The sequence below is a fragment of the Schistocerca piceifrons genome, chromosome X (genome assembly GCF_021461385.2).
Source record: "Schistocerca piceifrons isolate TAMUIC-IGC-003096 chromosome X, iqSchPice1.1, whole genome shotgun sequence".
NCBI lineage: Eukaryota > Metazoa > Arthropoda > Insecta > Orthoptera > Acrididae > Schistocerca > Schistocerca piceifrons.
The window spans coordinates 195,671,178-195,693,317 of record NC_060149.1 but is presented as its reverse complement, the minus strand read 5'-3'; the positions used below and the strand labels follow the sequence as shown (position 1 = coordinate 195,693,317).

The 22,140-nt window shown below is 43.9% G+C and overlaps 1 non-coding gene across 1 annotated transcript; it reads right to left on the bottom strand.

The window, feature by feature from the left end:
* Positions 1–12,906: 12,906 nt before the first annotated feature.
* Trnas-cga lies at positions 12,907–12,981 on the bottom strand. The gene has a single exon. It is a non-coding gene; the product is annotated as a tRNA-Ser (tRNA).
* Positions 12,982–22,140: the final 9,159 nt, after the last annotated feature.

Below are 22,140 nucleotides of genomic sequence, written 5' to 3'. Positions count from 1 at the left end.
GCAGCTGGCAGCGAGTTCAACTTCCGAAAATCACAATTCGTGCATGTGGGACGTGGACTAGAACCAGGAACGGAAGGACCCTTGCCTGTGGTGAAAACCCTTCGGTGTTTGGGTATCACCTTTCATAAGGAAACGGCGGGAACGGCTGCGGATAAATACCGACGGCTGTTGCTCAGAGTCCGCACGTCAGTACGACTAAACGCCCTACAGTCGATGGACATGCTGCAGCAAGTGTCACTCGTCAACCTTTATCTTGCCCCATGATGTGCCCCCTGACACACCTTCTCCCCTTGACGCGCACGATGGCTACGAGGTTTCACGCAGCTTTTGGGTACTATGTAAGCCTGGGACAGCTCTTTAAGGTACAGTACAGCACGCCTACCCTTCCAGCGCTAGAAGGGGGCGTTGGTTTAGTGAACGTGCACGAGAAGGCGCGTGCCACGTATATTAATACTATACTAAAACGGTTGCTCAACAGGAATCACTCGCTTACGGAGACGATCATCGAAGAACTGGTTCCAACATCGCATCTTCCCTCCGGTCAGTGTCGGCCGTGTATCGCTCCCGTTAACGTATGTGCGCACGTTGATCGTTGAACACAGTTACGTGCAAGAGCGTTTGTCGACGTTCCAACAGTCGACATCGAAGGACGCGTACCATCTGCTGCTTCGACAGATCGCCCGGAACAGGGTGGAAAGGAAACATCCTGCCGTTAATTGGCACGTGGTGTGGCGCACGGTACATCACCCCCACCTACCCACAGCAGTCAGGTCAACATGGTACATTGTATTGAACTGTAAATACCCAACGAATGACAAAAAGTACGCAATACATTTGGCGGATTCTCCCATGTGTCAGTAATGCGGCATGCTGGATACGGACGACCACCGGCTGGTCTGCGGCGAGGCGTTGGCTGCGTGGACTCTACCTAGGAAGATAATAGCTTTCACCCGGCGCACTACCTATACAGCAGGATCTTCCGACATAGTATTTTTTCCAGAGGAAAGGTACTTTCCTCGTCATACGACGAACGCAGTGGCTTGGGTCACAGGTATGATGGTCCATTACATACATAGAGACACACGTCTGAACATACAGAACACACTGGATTACTGGCAGTACTTGCAAGATGGCAATAAAAAACTGTTACGGTAACGAAAGTGCATGGAGTGGTATGCAGATTTCCTAGGAACGGTTTTTGCGGACTCGCCATATAATTGGGGTGTGCAGGGTGCACAAAGATGAGCGGCGGTGCTGTCGTTGTCGAACCGACGAAGTTAAGTGATCGGTTACGAAAAACTACGCGAGTATGCGACACAAGACAACTAACACAATAAGCAATTGAATGTTTCTTTGAATTTTGTATTAATATCAATGATTTTTTTTTTTTTTTTTTTTTTTTTTTTTTAAGGGCGCGGCCGGCAGCGGTGGTCTCGTGGTTCTAGGCGCTCAGTCCGGAACCGCGCGACTGCTACGGTCGCAGGTTCGAATCCTGCCTCGGGCATGGATGTTTGTGATGTCCTTAGGTTAGTTAGGTTTAAGTAGTTCTAAGTTCTAGGGGACTGATGACCACAGCTGTTAAGTCCCATAGTGCTCAGAGCCATTTGAACCATTTTTTTTAAGGGCGGCGGAGGTGGCCCCACTTTGACTTTGTTGTTAGTTCATGCTGCATGGTAGGACGGCAGCGAGTTTCCCTCTAGGACAGTTATAACGTATAAGGACGTACTATGGTTTTGTGAATAATAAAGGTTTCTACTTCTCCTACCTTCCTTAAAAACAAAATAAATAAAATAAAATAAAATAAAAACAAAAATGGAAAAAAATTGGTAATGCGACTGCTCGCAAAAAAAGTCGGTGGAGCACCTGCCTTTGAAAGGCAAAGATCCCGAATTCGAGTCTCAATCCGGCACACGCTTATAATCTGCCAAGAAGAAAAAAAATCTAAAAAAAAGTAGGATACTGCGTCTCTCATGTATGCAGGAGATCCTAGGTTCGTATTAAAAAAATAATAATAATAAAGCGCAGTGAGCAATGGTGTACGCGACGCGTCTGTGTTGGCAGCCTTCCGTGTACAAAACAAAAATGGCTTTGAGCACTATGGGACTTAACATCTGAGGTCATCAGTCCCCTAGACTTAGAATTACTTAAACCTAACTAACCTAAGGACAGCACACACATCCATGCCCAAGGCAGGATTCGAACCTGCGACCATAGCAGTCGCGCGGTTCCGGACTGAAGCTCCTAGAACCGCTCGGCCACAAAGGCCGGCGTGCAAAAGAAATCGAGACCTAGATTTTTCTATCAATCAGCATGTTAATGATATTAAACAGAACTAAATTCGTCCTTACTTAAATTAGGTCATCGAAGATTGTAAAATCTAATTTATTGTCGCACAGGAAGATTAGTGCAGGTGAAATCATCCTCCTGTTAGAGCTTTATCACTAAGGTATAACTACTTATAAAAGGCGGGTTCACTAGGGATTGTTATCGAACTGGCACTCTGGCCGAAATATTCATTAATGACCGGGAAAACAACTTCTTTCAGAATATAGTATGGGAAAAAACTGTTCACTGAAAACAATATGTGAACTACCTTTAATTCTTAAAGACAACAACAAATCTGACATAAACGATTATGCACGCTTACTATAAAAAAGAAAAAGGTCGGTCGAGCACTTGCCCGCAGAAGGCAAAGGTTCCAATGTTCCGAGTTTGAGTCTCTCGGTCCGGCACACAGTTTTAATCCGCCAGGAAGTTTCATATCAGCGCACACTCCGCTGTAAAGTAAAAATTTCATTCTGGAAACGCCATCGTGCTTGCTGTGTAAGTCACTGTGAGTACCACATGTGTTTTAGGAAGGTTTTGCTGCAGCTTCTCCGTAATACAAGAGAAATAATCATTTACAAAATTTACTAATTCTTGAGGAGTTTCTGTTATTGTATACCTATCTTCAATATTTACCTTATTATATTTGTGTCCGGTTTTTCCCGTTATTGTTTTATAACATGCTACACAACTTCACTTTTATTTTCTGCACTATAAATTAATGTGAAAATCATTTTTATTTAATTTAATTTTTTTGCCGCAAGCAGCACCCTCCTGTATATTTTTATAACTGTGATAGCACTCAAGGAACTGTGGATCAGTGTAGTATCTCTGCAATGAGCGGAGAAATGTAAGAGTATGTGAAGGATTTCTAATATCTACACATATCTATCCACTTTCCTTAGCTGCTGCACTAGAAATGCAACTGTTTAGTTTTTTCATTAAGTACCAACTGAAACTGATCCTGACATTCTTTAGCATTGGCAACTTTGTCTTCAACGTTATAAATTCTTCCACTAAATTCAACATTAAGTCTTCACTAAACTGTCTGCCCAGTTCAAGACTCTTCCCTGTAACATCTTTACTGATTGATTCATATTTTCGTTCTAAGCCCTGTATTTGCCCTGCACTGCACTAACTTTCGCTTGCTGTTCTCTTGAAATACTTTCACAATGTTCCTTTAACCTATGTGTGCTCTCTTTCTGTTCTGTAGGACTACTTTCTTTTCTCTGTTTTAGTTTCTCACTTAATTTGTCATTATCCACCCTAATGGATGCCATAAGCCTATTAAAACAATCGTGAGCAATTCTGACAGCTGAACTCTTCATCAAAAACACTGTCTAGTCAATGTATGAACCTGAATTGATGCAATAATCCCTCAGTAAATACTCTACATCGCCTCAGACACTATGAAGGTAAGTCAGAATCTACTCACAAAAAAAAATTTCCTGAAATCAACGAATAATTATATGAGATTAAATATATTGTACCCATAGTGTTCAAAATTATATAATCTGGCAATGCCTCCTCATTCAGGCTTGTATCACAGCTTCAGCAGTACAATGAGATTTTCACTCTGCAGCGGAGTGTGCGCTGAAATGAAACTTCCTGGCAGATTAAAACTGTTTGCCGGACTGAAACTCGAACTCGGGACCTTTTGTCTTTCGCAGGCGACTGGTCTACCAACCGTGCTATTCAAGCACGGCTCACAACGCCTGCCCATAGCTTCTGCCAGTACCTTGTCTCCTACCTCCCAAACTTCACAGAAGCTCTTCTGCGACACTTGCAGAACCAGCACATCTGGAAGAAAGGATATTGCGGAGACATGGCTTACCCACAGCCTGAGGGATGTTTCCAGAATGAGATTTTCACTCTGCAGCGGAGTGTGCACTGAAATGTGTGCTAGTTCTGAAAGGTTCGCAGAAGAGCTTCTTTGAAGTTTGGGAGGTAGGAGACGAGGAACTGGCAGAATTGAAGCTGTCGGGACGGGTCGTGAGTCGTGCTTGAGTAGCTCAGTCAGTAGCACTTGCCCGCGAAAGGCAAAGATCCCGATTTCGAGTCTCTGTCCGACACACACTTTTAACTTAGTGGTATCCACCAGGGGGATTGTTGTTTTCAAATCTACACCATAAGTCAACAAAACTGAATCATCCACAAAACTGAACCACTACCTATTCTACAGCAAAATCAGTTGCTGTAAACGGCCACAGGATCCCTAAACATGCCCGTCTTCTTCAACAAGAGAGTTCCTAATTTGAACAAAATATATCACATATCCCCAGTTATATACTTCAATGCAGACGCATGTCCAGTGAACCAGCATCGAAATATTGCACATGCATTAACACATGATAACATAAATGAATTAAAAATAAAATTTTGGCAACAAAAACCACCTCTCAAAAAACAAAACAAAGATTTCAACACCGTGCAAAAAATGTGCGTCACATTAACACAAGAAAAAATTAAGCGAAAACATATTATTCCACACCATTTACCTTCTATCCTTGCTTCTTTTCATCATTTACTTGCAAATAATGTTATTGCTAAAGTACATTTAAGGTTAAATGAGGGAATGTCGACTGTACTGCAGGTTCAGAAACCTCTTTTCAAAGTTCTGCCCTCTCCTGTATAGCTTCTCAGAGTTCTTCTAGTACACGATCACTTATGAAATGGATTAACCTTAAGATATTAATAACAAATGACAGCTCTCTACCAGTGTTAACCCAGTTTAGCAAGTCGAGCAGCGTAGGGCAAATAAATAAATAAATAAATAAAATTGATGTCTCAGGTGCACTCGTCTTCGAAAAATATTCGCAATTAAACCGGACGAAGCATTATTCACTAATTTCCACATATGTTACCCTTCTAGTTTATTGCTATTGCTTGAAGCATGCCTGAATAATTCAACTGTCTTTCTCAAAAATGTTTTACGTTTAGAGTAATGTACAGTAACTGCACTGAATGTCACAAAGTACTCAGAATAATTGATCATTAGAATTTCTTCAAAAATGTTCAAATGTGTGTGAAATCTAATGGGAATTAACTGCTAAGGTCATCAGTCCCTAGGCTTACACACTACTTAACCTAAATTATCCTAAGGACAAACACACACACCCATGCCCGAGGGAGGACTCGAACCTCCGCCGGGACCAGCCACTGTTATAGATTATATACAGTCCATGACTGCTGCGCCCTAGACCACTCGGCTAATCCCACGCGGCTTGAATTTCTTACGGGAGGAAGAAAAGTCTTATCAATTTTAAAGCACAATATTCTGTTTTATACGCACAAATAATGATAATCCGTAATAAGAAGTAACTCAGCACTCATACAGTTTATACGAGACAAATCAAGGGCCCAGTAACACTGATAATGTTATTCTTAACGAGGCAGAGTCAGCCAGATGCATGGTGTCTGTAAAATACGTTTATTGTGGTAGTGGTCATTAAGTTCCGCATTAAACTGCGTCCATTAAACATGTCCTCTTTAGCTAGTGAAGAAAGCCAAACAAGGATGAAATAATACGCGATACGACTGCCCTTCACGTAAATAACGGGCCGCTGATTTGCGCACACGGTGAAGGCGCCCGATAGCGACTCAGATGGGCTCCGTAGGATTTACATCAGGCGAATTTGGTCGCCGAGACATCAACGTGAGTTCACTATAATGTTTCTCAAACCACTGTAGCACGGTTCTGCTTCCGAGTCACAGACAATAATAATGGTGAAAGATGACGTCGCCGTCAGGGAAGACATCAAGCATGATGGGATACACGTGGTTCGCAGTTGTTAGTATGTTTTCGATTACTACCATAGGTCCCATGCAAGCGCGGGAGAATGTCTCCCATAGCAAATACTGCTCCCACCAATCTGAATCCGTGCCGCGCTGCATCTTTTGAACCGCCGTTCACCTCGATGACGGCATTTGTGGAGACGATCATCGACCTAATGTAACAAAAATACGATTCACCCGAAGAACCGACACGTTTCTATTGATTGACGGTCGAATCCCGATGGTCCCGTGCCCACTGCAATTGCAGTTGACGATGTCATTGGGTCAACATGTGAACCCCGTAGGGGTGGTCTGCTGCGGAGCTGAATGTTCAACAATGTACGACAAATGGTGTGCTCCGAAACACTTGTGCGTGCACTAGCATTATGCTGTTTCGGCAGAGATGCCACAGATCACCACCTCTGCTAGCTGACAGAGCAAACAAGCCTCCGAACGCCATGTTCTGTGAAGAGTTGTGGACGTCAAATCATTTAGCGTCTAGAGGTAGTTTCACTGTCCGTCTACCTCGTCCCGTAGATGCTCACGACAGTAGCACGTGAACATCTGACCAGCTTCGCCGTTTTCGAGATACTCGTTCACAGGTTCTGCGTAATAATACTCCGTCCTTTGTCAAAGTCGCTTAACCCAATGGATCTCCCCATCCAACGTCGCGGTGGGCAGTGGTCGTAATGTTTTGGCTTATCAGTGTAGTTAGCGCAACACATATACACTACTGGCCATTAAAATTGCTGCACCAAGAAGAGATGCAGATGATAAACGGGTATTCATTGGACAAATATATTATGCTAGAACTGACATGTGATTACATGTTCACGCAATTTGGGTGCATAGATCCTGAGAAATCAGTACCCAGAACAACCACCTCTGGCCGTAATAACGGCCTTGATATGCCTGGGCATTGAGTCGAACAGAGCTCGTATGGCGTGTACAGGTACAGCTACCCATGCAGCTTGAACACAATACCACAGTTCATCAAGAGTAGTGGCTGGCGTATTGTGACGAGCCAGTTGCTCGGCCACCAGTGACCAGACGTTTTCAATTGGTGAGAGATCTAGAGAATGTGCTGGCCAGGGTAGCAGTCGAACATTTTCTGTATCCAGAAAGGCCCTGCACATGCGGTCGTGATTATCCTGCTGAAATGCAGGGTTTCGCAGGGATCGAATGAAGGATAGAGCCACGGGTCGTAACACATCTGAAATGTAACTTCCACTGTTCAAAATGCCGTCAATGCGAACAAGAGGTGACCGAGACGTGTAACCAATGGTACTCCATACCATGCGGATAAGATGCCTGTCATCTCGGCTGCTAGTGATATGACGCCGTTGGGACCGAGCACAGCGTTCCGTATTACCCTCCTGAACCCACCGATTCCATATTCTGCTAACAGTCACTGGATCTCGACAAACGCGAGAAGCAACGTCGCGATACGATAAATCGCAATCGCGATAGGCTACAATCCGACCTTTATCAAAGTCGGAAACGTGATGGTACGCATTTCTCCTCCTTACACGAGACATCACAACAACGTTTCACCAGGCAACGCCGGTCAACTGCTGTTTGTGTATGACAAATCGGTTGGAAACTTTCCTCATGCCAGCACGTTGTAGGTGTGAATGCTCTGAAAAGCTAATCATTTGCATAGCACAGCATCTTCTTCCTGTCAATTACATTTTGCGTCTGTAGCACGTCATCTTCAAAAATGGCTCTGAGCACTATGGGACTCAACTGCTGAGGTCATTAGTCCCCTAGAACTTAGAACTAGTTAAACCTAACTAACCTAAGGACATTACAAACATCCATGCCCGAGGCAGGATTCGAACCTGCGACCGTAGCGGTCTTGCGGTTCCAGACTGCAGCGCCTTTAACCGCACGGCCACTTCGGCCGGCTACGTCATCTTCGTGGTGTAGCAATTTTAATGGCCAGTAGTGTACTTTCGCATGCGAAATTATTTACTGATGTTAACTGAGCAGTTTTGTCATCATGTTTGATCTCACAAGAGTGAACTAGATTACTCCTAGCCGGGAAGAACTGCCATGTGGAACATCGCAGCACCTGAATTTCCAATTTCTAGAGGCTGCCCTCGCTTCAAAGATTTGAGGCAAGATAAACTTCAGGGAATAGATGGGAAGTCGATCAGTGCGAGCAGATTTGACACCAAAGATTGCTCGCAAATAGTAAACACGTAACAGCATAATGTATGGAACTTGACAAATTATAACAGACAACTTTCACAGTGTCTTGGTTCAAATGGCTCTGAGTACTATGGGGCTCAACATCTGAGGTCATAAGTCCGCTAGAACTTAGAACTACTTAAACCTAACTAACCTAAGGACATAACACACCTCCATGCCCAAGTCAGGATTCGAACCTGTGACCGTAGCAGTCGCGCGGTTCCGGACTGAAGCGCCTAGAACCGCTCGGACACCGCGGCCGGCTCACAGTTTCTTGCTTAAGATACATGTTACCTACAGGTTGCTGCAGCCTGGATAAACATGACAGCACAGAAGGCTCCGTCATTTTGGCCATTCCTAGACGATGGCAGTGTGTCCATCAGATGGTATTACCTCTGTAACTTACCTGATGAGTAATACGAGGTGCATTCAAGTTCTAAGGCCTCCGATTTTTTTTCTCCAGACTGGAAAGAGATAGAAACCTGCGCATTGTTTTAAAATTAGGCCGCGTTCATTGCCAATACGTTCCAGAGATGGCAGCACCGTACGGCAGATGGAATTTTACCGCCAGCGGCGAGAATGAGAACTGTTTTAAATACTTAAAATGGCGACGTTATCCTTACTTGGACAGCGTTCAATCATTCGTCTTCTGAATTTGCGTGGTGTGAAATCAATTGAAATTCATCGACAGTTGAAGGAGACATGTGGTGATGGAGTTATGGATGTGTCGAAAGTGCGTTCGTGGGTGCAACAGTTTAATGAAGGCAGAACATCGTGTGACAACAAACCGAAACAACCTCGGGCTCGCACAAACCGGTCTGACGACATGATCGAGAAAGTGGAGAGAATTGTTTTGGGGGATCGCCGAATGACTGTTGAACAGATCGCCTCCAGAGTTGGCATTTCTGTGGGTTCTGTGCACACAATCCTGCATGACGACCTGAAAATGCGAAAAGTGTCATCTAGGTGGGTGCCACGAATGCTGACGGACGACCACATGGCTGCCCGTGTGGCATGTTGCCAAGCAATGTTGACGCGCAATGACAGCATGAATGGGACTTTCTTTTCGTCGGTTGTGACAATGGATGAGACGTGGATGCCATTTTTCAATCCAGAAACAAAGTGCCAGTCAGCTCAATGGAAGCACACAGATTCACCGCCACCAAAAAAATTTCGGGTAACTGCCAGTGCTGAAAAAATGATGGTGTCCATGTTCTGGGACAGCGAGGGCGTAATCCTTACCCATTGCGGTCCAAAGGGCACTACGGTAACAGGTGCATCCTACGAAAATGTTTTGAAGAACCAATTCCTTCCTGCACTGCAACAAAACGTCCGGGAAGGGCTGCGCGTGTGCTGTTTCACCAAGACAACGCACCCGCACATCGAGCTAACGTTACGCAACAGTTTCTTCGTGATAACAACTTTGAAGTGATTCCTCATGCTCCCTCCTCACCTGACCTGGCTCCTAGTGACTTTTGGCTTTTTCCAACAATGAAAGACACTCTCCGTGGCCGCACATTCACCAGCCGTGCTGCTATTGCCTCAGCGATTTTCCAGTGGTCAAAACAGACTCCTAAAGAAGCCTTCGCCGCTGCCATGGAATCATGGCGTCAGCGTTGTGAAAAATGTGTACGTCTGCAGGGCGATTACGTCGAGAAGTAACGCCAGTTTCATCGATTTCGGGTGAGTAGTTAATTAGAAAAAAAATCGGAGGCCTTAGAACTTGAATGAACCTCGTACTTTGCTGTGCGGTATGCATCATCTCATGTGTTTGTGGACCAACTGGTATTCAGCATGTGACAAAGTGGCACATCAGTCCTAGGGACTTTTTTGATACTGTTGGCTGTCGACCGCTGTACCTAGATGGTATGGCTGCTTACCGGTTGTTGGTGTCGTGCTTTGACCTGGGAAGTGATTTTCTGCGCAGCAGCTAGTGTAACTTAGTTGTTATCAGTGATGGTTGATTGCGGTCATAATCATCGACATGTTGTTGCCCATAGCAGCTGACTGAGGTCATATGTGTTTCCATTCTACGCTCGGCCCTCACGTAGCCGGACAGGATCAGGTCTAACAACATCCTAGTCACGTGACACGCCAAAATATTCCATTTTCTGCGGCAATACCATATTTTCTCCCATAAACAGCTGCTCTTGTGTGCATTACTTCTACATGAGTGCTCTGCAACTCACAATTAAGTGCCTGGCAGAGGGTTCATCGAATCAAATTCAAGTTATTTCTCTACCGTTCCATTCTCGAATCTGAGTTAATGTAGTCTAAAAAAATCATCCCTAATCTGTTTTCCAACCAATCCTAATCCTGAGTACTGAGCGACCGGATATTTTCAAAGGCGGTATGATCTTATGGACAGACCTAATTAGAAGTTATCTTTGTTCTTGGGAATATGTGAGGAGGTCACGTGATGTAATTGTCTCGGTTGTATAGTGTTCACTGGACCCAGGCAAACGCTAAAACTTCCTTGTGGTATGTCAGAAACATGCGTTTCGCGTATCTCTTACCCAAGTAACCAGATTGTAAGATGTTGTTCTGATACTCCATCTAGCAGACCATGGCAGGTCTTAGCAAAGCCATATAGTACTTCCTCGAGTCACAGACAAATTGTGGAAAACAACACAGCGGAATCTCCTCAAGAGGGGATCTTTTCTGAACCACATACATAGACTTAAAAATGGTTGGATCGTGAAGGAAAGGCTGGAATTGTTGCAAACGTAGTTGGTAGTTTCAACATTGCGAGGGCACGCCGAAACGTAATGCCACTGAATTTTTTTATCTGAAACCTCTTAACGCTTTTTAAATAAAACAAACGGTATTAACATTCTACATCTTTATTCTTAATGTCTACATATTTACAGCCTCTGCTGCTAGAGGGTTCCGAACTGTAGCGTGTAACAGGCGGTGTGTAACGCAGCTATGTCAGTGCATGAGAAAAAGCGTGCTCAAATCGAGTTTCGAATTGGATGAGTCCGTCCACAAGTGGAGCACCCTCTTCTTCAACATGACACTGCCGGACCACACACGGGCACTGCGATATCTGGGCAATACGACGCCTTGAATTAACTGTCATCGGTCATCCTACATACAGTCTCGACTTGGTCCCATCCGATTTTTATCTGTTTACAAAGCTTAAAGAACACCTCCGAGCACTTCACTTTGGCAATGATGAAGCGGTGGAAGCAGAGGTGAGGTTGTGGCTCTGTCCACAAAGTCAGGCATTCTACCAAGACAGTACCAACAAAGTGGTCTCTAATTGGGAGAGGGGGCTATGTTGAGAAATAAATATGTAGACATGAAGAATAAAGATGTAGTCTGTTGATATCGTTTGTTTGACTTAAACAGATTTAAGAATTTTCACATAAAAAGTTCGGAGGATTTACTTTTCGGTATGCTATCGTAGAAGACGTTCTGCATCTGTATCTACATCTACATCTACATCTACATCGGCATTGACATCTCTACTCTGCAAACGACTGCGAAGTGCATGGCAAAGGGCACGTCCCATTTTATCAGTTATGAGGGTTTTTCCCCGTTCCATTCACGTATGGAGCGTGGGAAGAATGACTCTTTAAATGCCACCGCGCGTGCTGTATTTAATCTAATTCTGTCCTCACGATAGTTACTGGGGTGATACGTAGGTTGCTATAGTACATTCCTAAAACTGGTTCATGAAATTTTGTAAGTAGGCTCTCTCTGCGTGTTTTATCGCTATCTTCAAGAGTGTTCCACTTCAGTTCTTTCAGCATCTCCGAGACACCCACCCAATGATCAAACAAACCTGTGATGATTCGTGGTGCTTTTCCCTGTATACGTCGAATCTCCCCTATTATTCATATTTGGTACTGCTCCAACACACTTGAGTAATATTCTGGGATGGGGCGCACGAGTGATTTGCAAGCAATCTCCTTTGTAGACCATTTGCATTTCCCTAGTATCCTACCAATAACCCGAAGTTTGCCACCTGCTTAATCTAAGACTGAGCCTATGTGATCGCTCCATTTCATATGCTATCAAGTGTTACACCAAGGTATTTCTTTGAATTCACTAATTACAGCCGAGAATTACTTATATTATAGTCAAAGGATACAACGTTACTTCGTTTTGTGAAGTGCACAGTTTTACATTTCTGAACATTTAAAACGAGCTGCCGATATTTGCACCGCTTTGGAACCGTATCGAGATCTGACTGAATATTTGTGCAGCTTCCTTCCAACAGTACTTCATTATAGATGACAGCGTCATCTGCGAAAAGTCTGAGGCTGCTATCAGTATTCTCTACAAAGCCATTACTATACAACATGAACATCAATGTACTCCAACTTGCTTCCCTAGGGCACTCCCGAAGTTACTTCTACGTCTCCCGATGACTCTCTATCTTAGATACCGTGCTATGTCCTCCCAACCAAAAACCCTCTGTCAATCACAAACTTTGCTTGATACTCTATACTTTCGTACATTTGATAATTGGAAGTGGTACTGAATCAAATGCTTTTTGGTGCTAGAGAAATAATGCATCTACCTGACTGCATTAATCCGTGGCATTCAATACGTCAAGTGAGAAAAGTACATGATCCATGAAACTTCCTGGCAGATTAAAACTGTGTGCCGGGCCGAGACTTGAACTCGGGACCTTTGCCTTTCGCGGGCAAGTGCTCTACCAACTGAGCTACCCAAGCACGACTCACGCCCCGTCCTCACAGCTTTACATCTGCCAGTACCTCGTCTCCTACCTTCCAAACTTTACAGACGCTCTCCTGCGAACCTTGCAGAACTAGCACTCCTGAAAGAAAGGATACTGCGGAGACAAGGCTTAGCCACGGCCTGGGGATGTTTCCAGAATGAGAGGTTCGCAGGAGAGCTTCTGCAAAGTTTGGAAGGTAGGAGACGAGGTACTGGCAGATGTAAAGCTGTGAGGACGGGGCGTGAGTCGTGCTTGGGTGGCTCAGTTGGTAGAGCACTTGCCCGCGAAAGGCAAAGGTCCCGATTTCGAGTCTCGGCCCGGCACACAGTTTTAATCTGTCAGGAAGTTTCATATCAGCGCACACTGCGCTGCAGAGTGAAAATCTCATTCTGGATACATGATCCATGTTTCGGAATCCATGCTGGCTGAATGAAGGAAATCGTTCAGTTCGAGGTACCTCATTTTGTTTGAACTCAGAACATGTTCTAAGGTTCTACAAAGAATCGATGTTAAGTCAAGGGGACTGATCGGCAGTTTTGTGGATCGCTTCTGTTACGCTTCTAGGAGACAGGTGTCACCTGCGCTTTATTCCGGCTACTGGGCACTATTTTTCGTTAGTGGGAGGTACGATAGAGTACAGTTAGAGGAGAAGTTAAATCGGCTCCAAATTCAGTGTCGTGTCCGACAGAGATTCCATCGGGCCCAGGGGCTTTGTTTAATTTTAACGTCACTGACACTATGTCTATTTCACTCATCTTTTCAGTCGTACGAGAATTTAGTTGGGGCAATACACCTGGAATTTGATTTGTGAGGAAAATGTGAAAACAGAGTTAAGCATTTCTGCTTTTACCATGCTTCGCTCAATTTCAGTTTCTGTCTCGTCCGTGAGTGACTGGACACGAACTTTGGTGCCACTAACAGCCTTTATCTACGGCCATAACTACCTAGAGTTTTGCTAGAGATCTTTCTATGGTATCCTGCTACGGTAGTCGCTGAAAGCTTCACGTATTGCTCTCCTGACAGCGAAAAGTGTTTCATTCAGCACCTCTCTCTGTCTATAGCACTATGTTTTGTTTTGCATGTATTACGCAGTAGTCTTTGCTCTAGTTCTATATGATTATTCTGCGATTCATAATTAAATTCGTGGCAAATGGTTCATCGCACCACTTTAAAGCTATTCCTCTACCGTTCCATTCTCGAACAGCGCGATGGAGAAACGGACACTTAAATCTTTCCGTGCGAGCTCTGATTTCTCTTATTTTTACTATGATGATCATTTCTCCCAGTCAAATGTTTTGTATTTCAGTCTTTGATCACAGTATGAATTCTTTAGACGACGACCGGTTTCAGTCCTTAATGATCATCCTCAGATCTTTTTTACACCATGTCCTAAAGTGATTAGGTCGTAATGGCATCGTCAAAACATATAAATATAATCACTTTAGGACATAGTGTAAAAAAGACCTGAGGATGGTCATTACGGACTGAAACCGGTCATCATCTAAAGGATTCATATTGTGATCAAAGATTGAAATAAAAAACATTTGACAGTATTGGATCACTGTTTGTATATGCGACCATGTCGCAGTTGGTGATTTCTCCCAGTGTAGATGGGCAACAACAAAATGTTTCCATGCTCTGAGGAGGAAGTTAGTGAGTGAAATAGCATGTTTTAATCATTGCCCCTCCAATTCGCGTGTCATAGCCGTGGCACTCTCTCCCCTTTTCCGCGTTACTACAAAACGAGCTGCCCTTCTTTGAACTTTTCCGATGTCCTCCGTCAATCCTATCTGATGCGAATCCCACAGTGCACAACAATACCCGAGAAGAGGTCGGACAGGCGTAGTGTAACCAGTCTCTTTAGCAGACCTGTTGCGTTTTGTTAAGTGTTCTACCAGTACATCACAGTCTTTGGTTCGCTTTCCCCACAATATTATCTATGTGATCGTTCGAATTCATGTTATTCGTGATTATAATCCCTTGTTTGTTTAAACGTTTCTTTACAAAGATGTATACCATGCAGTGTTTTTCCAACATAAACTAGGTACACAGCATATCTATCCAGCGTTTGGTCAACTATTCTTTTGAACTGAAGCCATTGTTCCTCTAAATGCTCCTGTCCTGAGCTAGAAGTTTCAAGTTTCTCATTGTTGTAATGATACTATTGCTTCTTTATCTAGTTTACTGAGCATGTAGATCTTTCTACTTGTCTTAGTTGCCGTGTGTTCTTTGGTAATCATTGTTCATATAACTGCCCCATGGGCATTCACATCAGTTTTGATGTGGACGTACGCAAAGATGTCAGGTCTATTTATTTCCTTTAGATCTCATATATTTGCATCACGAGTGTGGTTCTAAACCATCTATTCTAGGAAATTTTTCAGAGAAGCTTGCAGTACTGTTTCACCGGATCTCTTGTCATGCCCACCACTAAGAAAACTGTAATTATCCCAATTGATATTTCTAAGGGGAGTATTTTTTTTAAGTGAGTGCCGTTTTTACATTAAGAAAGTCTTACAACAATTTTATTATCAGATGAACATGCAGGAACATGTCATGAGTGATCAAATTGTTCCCACGGATGTGATGCAATAATTTTGCCTTCGTTGAGCAGTATATGTACAGGAATTATCATGACGCAAAAACATTCCTCTACTGAACTTTCCACGTATTTTGTTTTGGATTTCTCGATGTAGTTTAGTTAATGTCTCGCGAAATTGATTTTGTTCCTCTGACGCAAGAAAAAAGAAAAAAAATGCAAGAAATACACCCCTGACTATCCCAAAACGCAGTACATAAAATTTTTTGAACTGTAATTGTTTGCTTGAAGTTCAGTTTCTTTGATAATGTTGAATGCCTCCATATCTCAGCGTCGCCAGGGGCACCTTCAAAGATGTCCAGCGCAGCTCTGGGTGAAACGTTAGGAACCGAAAAGTTTGTTCGACCATGGCATACAGCTGGGAAGACTTGTCAGCAACTATGACGTCCGGTCGCGAAAACCTTCATTTCTTTACGATTGTCTGGAGTGGCGACTTCTCATACACAACACCATCACATATGAACAGCCTCACGGGGCGTCTGACACTATTATAGGTGATTTACATCTATCGTAAACAGCAACGATCATGTAACACGTATAAAATCTTCTCGTGTTTATTGACGCAGCACTTCGAAAAGTGTCCGCGACACATTTGCGTTACGTTGATATTACAATTTTGCAGGCATATTCCTTGGAGAACAATACGCGATGTCTTAAATTTTCATCTTGTTGAATGTGAAATTCCTTCGTTGGTGCACCACGCTTCCTGACTATTCTTCCATTTATCCTCAGTGTCCGCCTGCTTAGCTGGCTGCTAACGTGCTTGCCTCCCATGAACTGGGCCCGGGTTCGATTCCCGGCCGGGTTGGTGATTTTCTCCGCTAGGAGATTGGGTGTTGTGTTGTCATTATCCTTCCATCCCCATCACCGGCCGCAAGTCGCCCAATGTGGCGCCGAATGAAATAAGGCTTACATTTGGCGGCCGAACCCGACTGGGACATCCCTGCCGACTGTGCCATACGATCATTTCTTTTCATTTCAGTCTCAGTCTGGTATCTGCCTTTCGTATGGTTAATTTTATGCCTTTTCCCCACTTTAAATCACTCCGTCCGCATTCTCCCAGATATTCAATGGGTGTGACCGCTCACAGTCATGCTTGAGCGGTCATGGAATCATATAGTAACGAGACTTTCCATCTACACTGATGCTAGTATAGGCATGCGTATTAAAATACAGAGATATGTAAATAGGCAGAATACGGCGCTGCGGTCGGAAACATCTATGTAAGACAACAAGCGTCTGGTACAGTTGTTAGATCGGTTACTGCTCCTACAAAGCAGGGTTATCGAGATTTAAGTGAGTTTGAACGTGCTGTTACCGCCGGCGCACGAGCGATGGGACACAGGATCTTCGAGATATCTGTTAAGTGGGGATTTTCCAGTACGACCATTTCACGAGTGTACCGTGAATATAAGGAACCCGATATCGCTGCGGCCGGAAAAAGATCCTGCAAGAACGGCACCAACGATGACTGAAGAGAACCGTTCAACGTAACAGAAGTGCAGTCATTCCGCAAATTGCTGCAGATTTCAATTCTGGCTCACCAACAAATGTCAGCGTGCGAACCATTCAACGAAACATCATCGATATGGGCTTTCGGAGGCGAAGGCCCATTCATGTACCCTTGACGACAGCACGACACAAAGCTTTACGCCCCGTCTGGGCCCGTCAACACTGACATTGGACTGTTGACTGGAAACATGTTGCCTCGTCGGAGGAGTCTCGTTTCAAATTGTATCGAGCGGATGGACGTGTACGGATATGGAGACAACCTCATGAATCCATGGACCCTGCATGTCAGCAGGGGACTGTTCAAGCTGGTGGAAGCTCTGTAATGGTGTGGGACGTCTGCAGCTGGAGTGATATGGGAACCCATAATACGTCTAGATACGACTCTGACAGGTGACACGTCCGTAAGCGTCATGTTTTATCACCTGCATCCATTCATGTCCATTGTGCATTCGACGACCTGGGCAGTTCCAGCAGGACAATGCGACACGCCTCAAATCCATAATTGCTACAGGGTGGCTCCAGCAGCACTCTTCTGAGTTTAAACACTTCCGGTGGCCACCAAATTCCCCCGACATGAACATTATTGAGCAAATCTTACAGATTTATGGATAGCCCTGCAGGATTCATGGTGTCAGTTCCCTCCAGCACCACTTCAGACATTAGTCGAGTCGATGCCACTTCGTGTGGGGCACTTCTGCGAGTTCGCGCGGGCCTACACGATATTCGGTAGGTGTACCAATTTCTTTGACTCTTCAGTGTATTTATCCACAAAACGTTAAATTTGTTTATGCTTAGTGTCATCGTCCAATCCCTGCACCAATCGTCAGTCTCTGCATGAGTCACTGTACTTCGCTACAGTTTTCCAGCGTTACACATTCTATGTTTAGAACACGATCGACCGTGAAAACCTACACAGCTGCCGATATTAGCCACTAGCTCGTTTATGCACACTGACGAGCCAAAGCGTTAAGACAGCTGCCCATTATGAGATTGAATGCCGCCCGGCGAAGTTTCAACTCATGTCGCGACAAGGAAAGTAAATGAATAGAGTAGAGATGAATGGGGAGTCATTCCAGTGATTGTATGGGCCGAACATTGGGAAATTCACAGACATAAGCGACTTTAACTAAGAGCAGACTGTTATGGCCCAGTGCCTGGGAGCAGCGAAGCTAGTCGGCAGTTTGCGTGCTACTGTCTTGAGCATCCATGGAAAATGGTGGAAGGCACAGAGAAACCACGACAGGCACCAACATCATGGACGTCCATGCCTCATCACAGAACGTCGATGAAGCAGGCCTGCTTCCTCTGTGAAACAGGATAGGCGGTGGTCTGTTGCAGACCTGTGCGTGCGCAAGTAAGGTATATGGACTACGTAAACATTACTGCCGACCACCAGTGTTGCTTTATGCTCGGTGTCTTCCTTGCGCCGATGGCACCTTCCAGCACGGCAACTGCTCGTGTTGCAAGGCCTGATTCGTACTACACTGATTTGAGGAACGTGTTAGTGAACTCATGTTGGTGTTTTGGGTAACAAATTAGCCTGATATGAGCTCGAAATAACATACCTGGGGCGCAGTCGGGCGCCAGATCCGTGCCCACAATCCAGCGTTCTATAACGTACAGCAGTTGCGTGGCCTGTGCATAGACATTTGGTGCCACATACCTCCGGAATTGTCGAATTCATGCCACGCAGAAACGCTTTTGTTACGAGTTCCAAATTCAGACCAAAGGGCTATTGAGCATGTGGTCACAATGTATTGGTTCATCAGTGGCTCAGTTGTGAACAAATAGATTCTTTTAATAGTTTCGACAATGAAATATTGTCTCAAAATACGGTAGAAAACCCAAAGAGATTCTGGTCGTATGTGAAGTACACCAGTGGCAAAAAACAGTCAATACCGTCACTGTGCGATAGCGATGGAAATGTTACCTGTGATGGTGCCACTAAAGCGGAGTTACTAAATACACTTTTCCCTAATTACTTCACGAAAGAAGACGAAGCAAATATTCCAGAATTCGAAACCAGAACAGTTGTTAGCATGAGTGACATAAAAGTAGATATCTTAGGTGTTGCGAAACAACTCAAATCACTTATGAAAGGCAAGTCTTCCGGTCCAGATGGTATACCATCAGGTTCCTCTCAGAGTATGCAGACACAATAGCGTCGTTCTTAGCAATCGTATGCAACCGCACACTTGACGAAAGGTCTGTTCCTAAAGACTGGAAAGTAGCACAGGTCGCACCAATATACAAGAAAGGAAATAGGAGTAACCCATTGAATTACAAACCCTTATCATTGACCTCAATTTGCAGTAGCATTTTAGAGCATATTCTGTACTCGAACATCATGAATGACCTTGAAGAAAATGACTTATTGATAAATAACCAACACGGATTAAGCTAGCTGTTTATTCCCATGAAGTAATGATTGCTGTCGACAAGGGATCTCAGATCGATTCCATGTTCCTAGATTTCCAGAACGCTTTTGATACCGTTTCTCACAAGTGACTATTAATCAAATTGCGTGCATATGGAGTATTGTCTCAGTTCTGTGACTGGATTCGTGATTTCCTCTCAGAGAGGTCACAGTTCGTAGTGATAGACGGTAAATCATCGAGTAGAACAGAAGTGATATCTGGCGTTCCGCAAGGTAGTGTCATACGCCCTCTGCTGTTCCTGATTTACATAAATGATCTAGGTGATAATCTAAGCAGCCCCCTTAGATTGTTTGCAGAAGACGCTGTAATTTATTGTCTAGTAAAATCATCAGACGATCAATTCCAATTACAAAATGATCTAGAGAGAGTTTCTGTATGGTGCGAAAAGTGGCAATTAGCACTAAACAAAGAAAAGTGCGAGGTCATCCACATGGGCACTAAAAGAAATTCGATAAATTTTGGGTATACGATAAATCGCACAAATCTCAGGGCTGTCAATTCGACTAAATACCTAGGAATTACAATTATGAGGAACTTAAATTGGAAAGACCACATAGATAATATTGTGGGGAAGGCGAAACAAACACTGCACTTTGTTGGCAGAACACTTAGAAGATGTGACAAACCCACTAAAGAAAAGCCTGCATTACACTTGTCATCCTCTGCTAGAATATTGCTGCGTGGTGTGGGCTCCTTACGAGGTAGGATTGGCGGAGGACATCGAAAAAGTGCAAAGAAGGGCAGCTCGTTTCGTGTTATCGCGCAATAGGGTCACTGACGTGATACGCGAGTTGGGGTGGTACTCACTGAAACAAAGCCGGTTTTCTTTGCGACGAGATCTATTTAAGAAACTTCAATCACCAACTTTCTCTTCCGAATGCCTAAATATTTTGTTGACACCCACCTACGTAGGGAGGAATGATCATCATAATAAAATAAGAGAAATCAGAGCTCGAACGGAAAGATTTAGGTGTTCCTTTTTCCCACGCGCCATTCGAGAGTGGAATGGTAGAGAAGTAATATAAAAATGGTTCGATGAACCCTCTGCCATGCACTTAAGTGTGAATTGCAGAGTAACCATGAAGATGTAGATGTAGATAGAGCTGCTATAATATACTACTGGTTTATGCTCAGAGTTAAAGCTACATTTGAAATTTCTCTACTTTAAGAATGACATACAACGTTCTGTATGTTAGCAACTTTTCAATGTTATTAAAATTTTATCTAGTGTTCTGTACCCTTGTATTTTGCTTATAGTCATTGGGGAACGTACTAATGACACAAGGTATCTTACATTGTTTCAACGCGTTTCCAAGTCGGTGAGTCCTCAACTCATATTGTAAACAGTTACAAATGGCATTACGAAGCCAAAACTTAATGGAATGCTTACACTGCGATGAAAAAAAAAAGAAGAAGAGTGAGGTATCACTTAGGTTTGAAGATAGAAGAACAGGCAGTGAAACCGCAGTTCATAATAATTTAGCGAAGAATGTTCTTTAGTAGTACAAACAGTAAAATTTGTGATAATGATAGTAATTCGTTTGCTGTCCTTTTTAATATGAAACAAAGATATTTTGTTCTTGTTTGTTATCACGAGAATTTTATTAAGAGCTTAAATAAATCAAACATCTAATTTAGACAGGCCATAGCTTTGAGAAATGAGTACTAACGCTAGGCTTTTTGAGCGATTCCGGAAATCTTCGGTCGATGTGGACGGTGGTCACTGAGCCTTGATGCAAGCCGCAAGTTTCGCTACCAGAAGAGCAGCCGGTCAGGGGACTGATGGCTGGTAGGCTGTTAGAGCAAGTCTTCTCTGATGTCGCCGACATCCGCCATGCGCTGGCCTGACGTTAATGGCAGACGCTGTCCAGCTTCACGTCGGAAAATCTCGCGGTGTACTTCCCCAGCGGAAAGGTACTTCGAGAGAAAAACGAAACGCTGTAAAGTAGCTACATCTAGGACAGCCCGGAGCCTCCCTCGTCGAGGGTGTGTGCTCCGTACATCTGAAGCAGTCTATAGCCATACGGTAGGTAAAGCAAACGTTTGTAAGACGTTTACTTTCTAATAGCTTATAACAAAAGAAATACGGAAAAAAACCGGTATATGTCTCATAACTGAATTTAAACTAAGTAAGTAGATTTAGGACACACATTATAATTAGTTGTACATGAAACTTTCGATTAACATGAATAACGTGTTCCAAAGATACGGCTTACTGCAAAATAATAACCGGACGCGAAGCTATTACAGGAGAAATTACTAGAGGTTTGAAGAAGCGAGAATCACATTTTCAGCCCTATCCTGAATCGGTCAAGGCGAACGACGGCATGGTTGGTTTGGAAATGACGAGGCCGATTTTCTTGCTCATCACCGTGCTTGTGCAGCGTCTCTAGTGACCTCGCTATCGACGGAACGCAAAACCTTGATCTCTATTCCCTGGTAAATACACGTTGGCCCAATCTTATAATTTCGGTTTCTCACTCCGTGGACCACCAGAAGCTCGTGCTCTCGTTTGGATTCGTGGATTTTGAAAAAGTTTTTTTTTCTTTTTTTTTTACGAATAGCGTTAAGCGTGAACGTCATTGATTTAATATATCTTGGCGTTG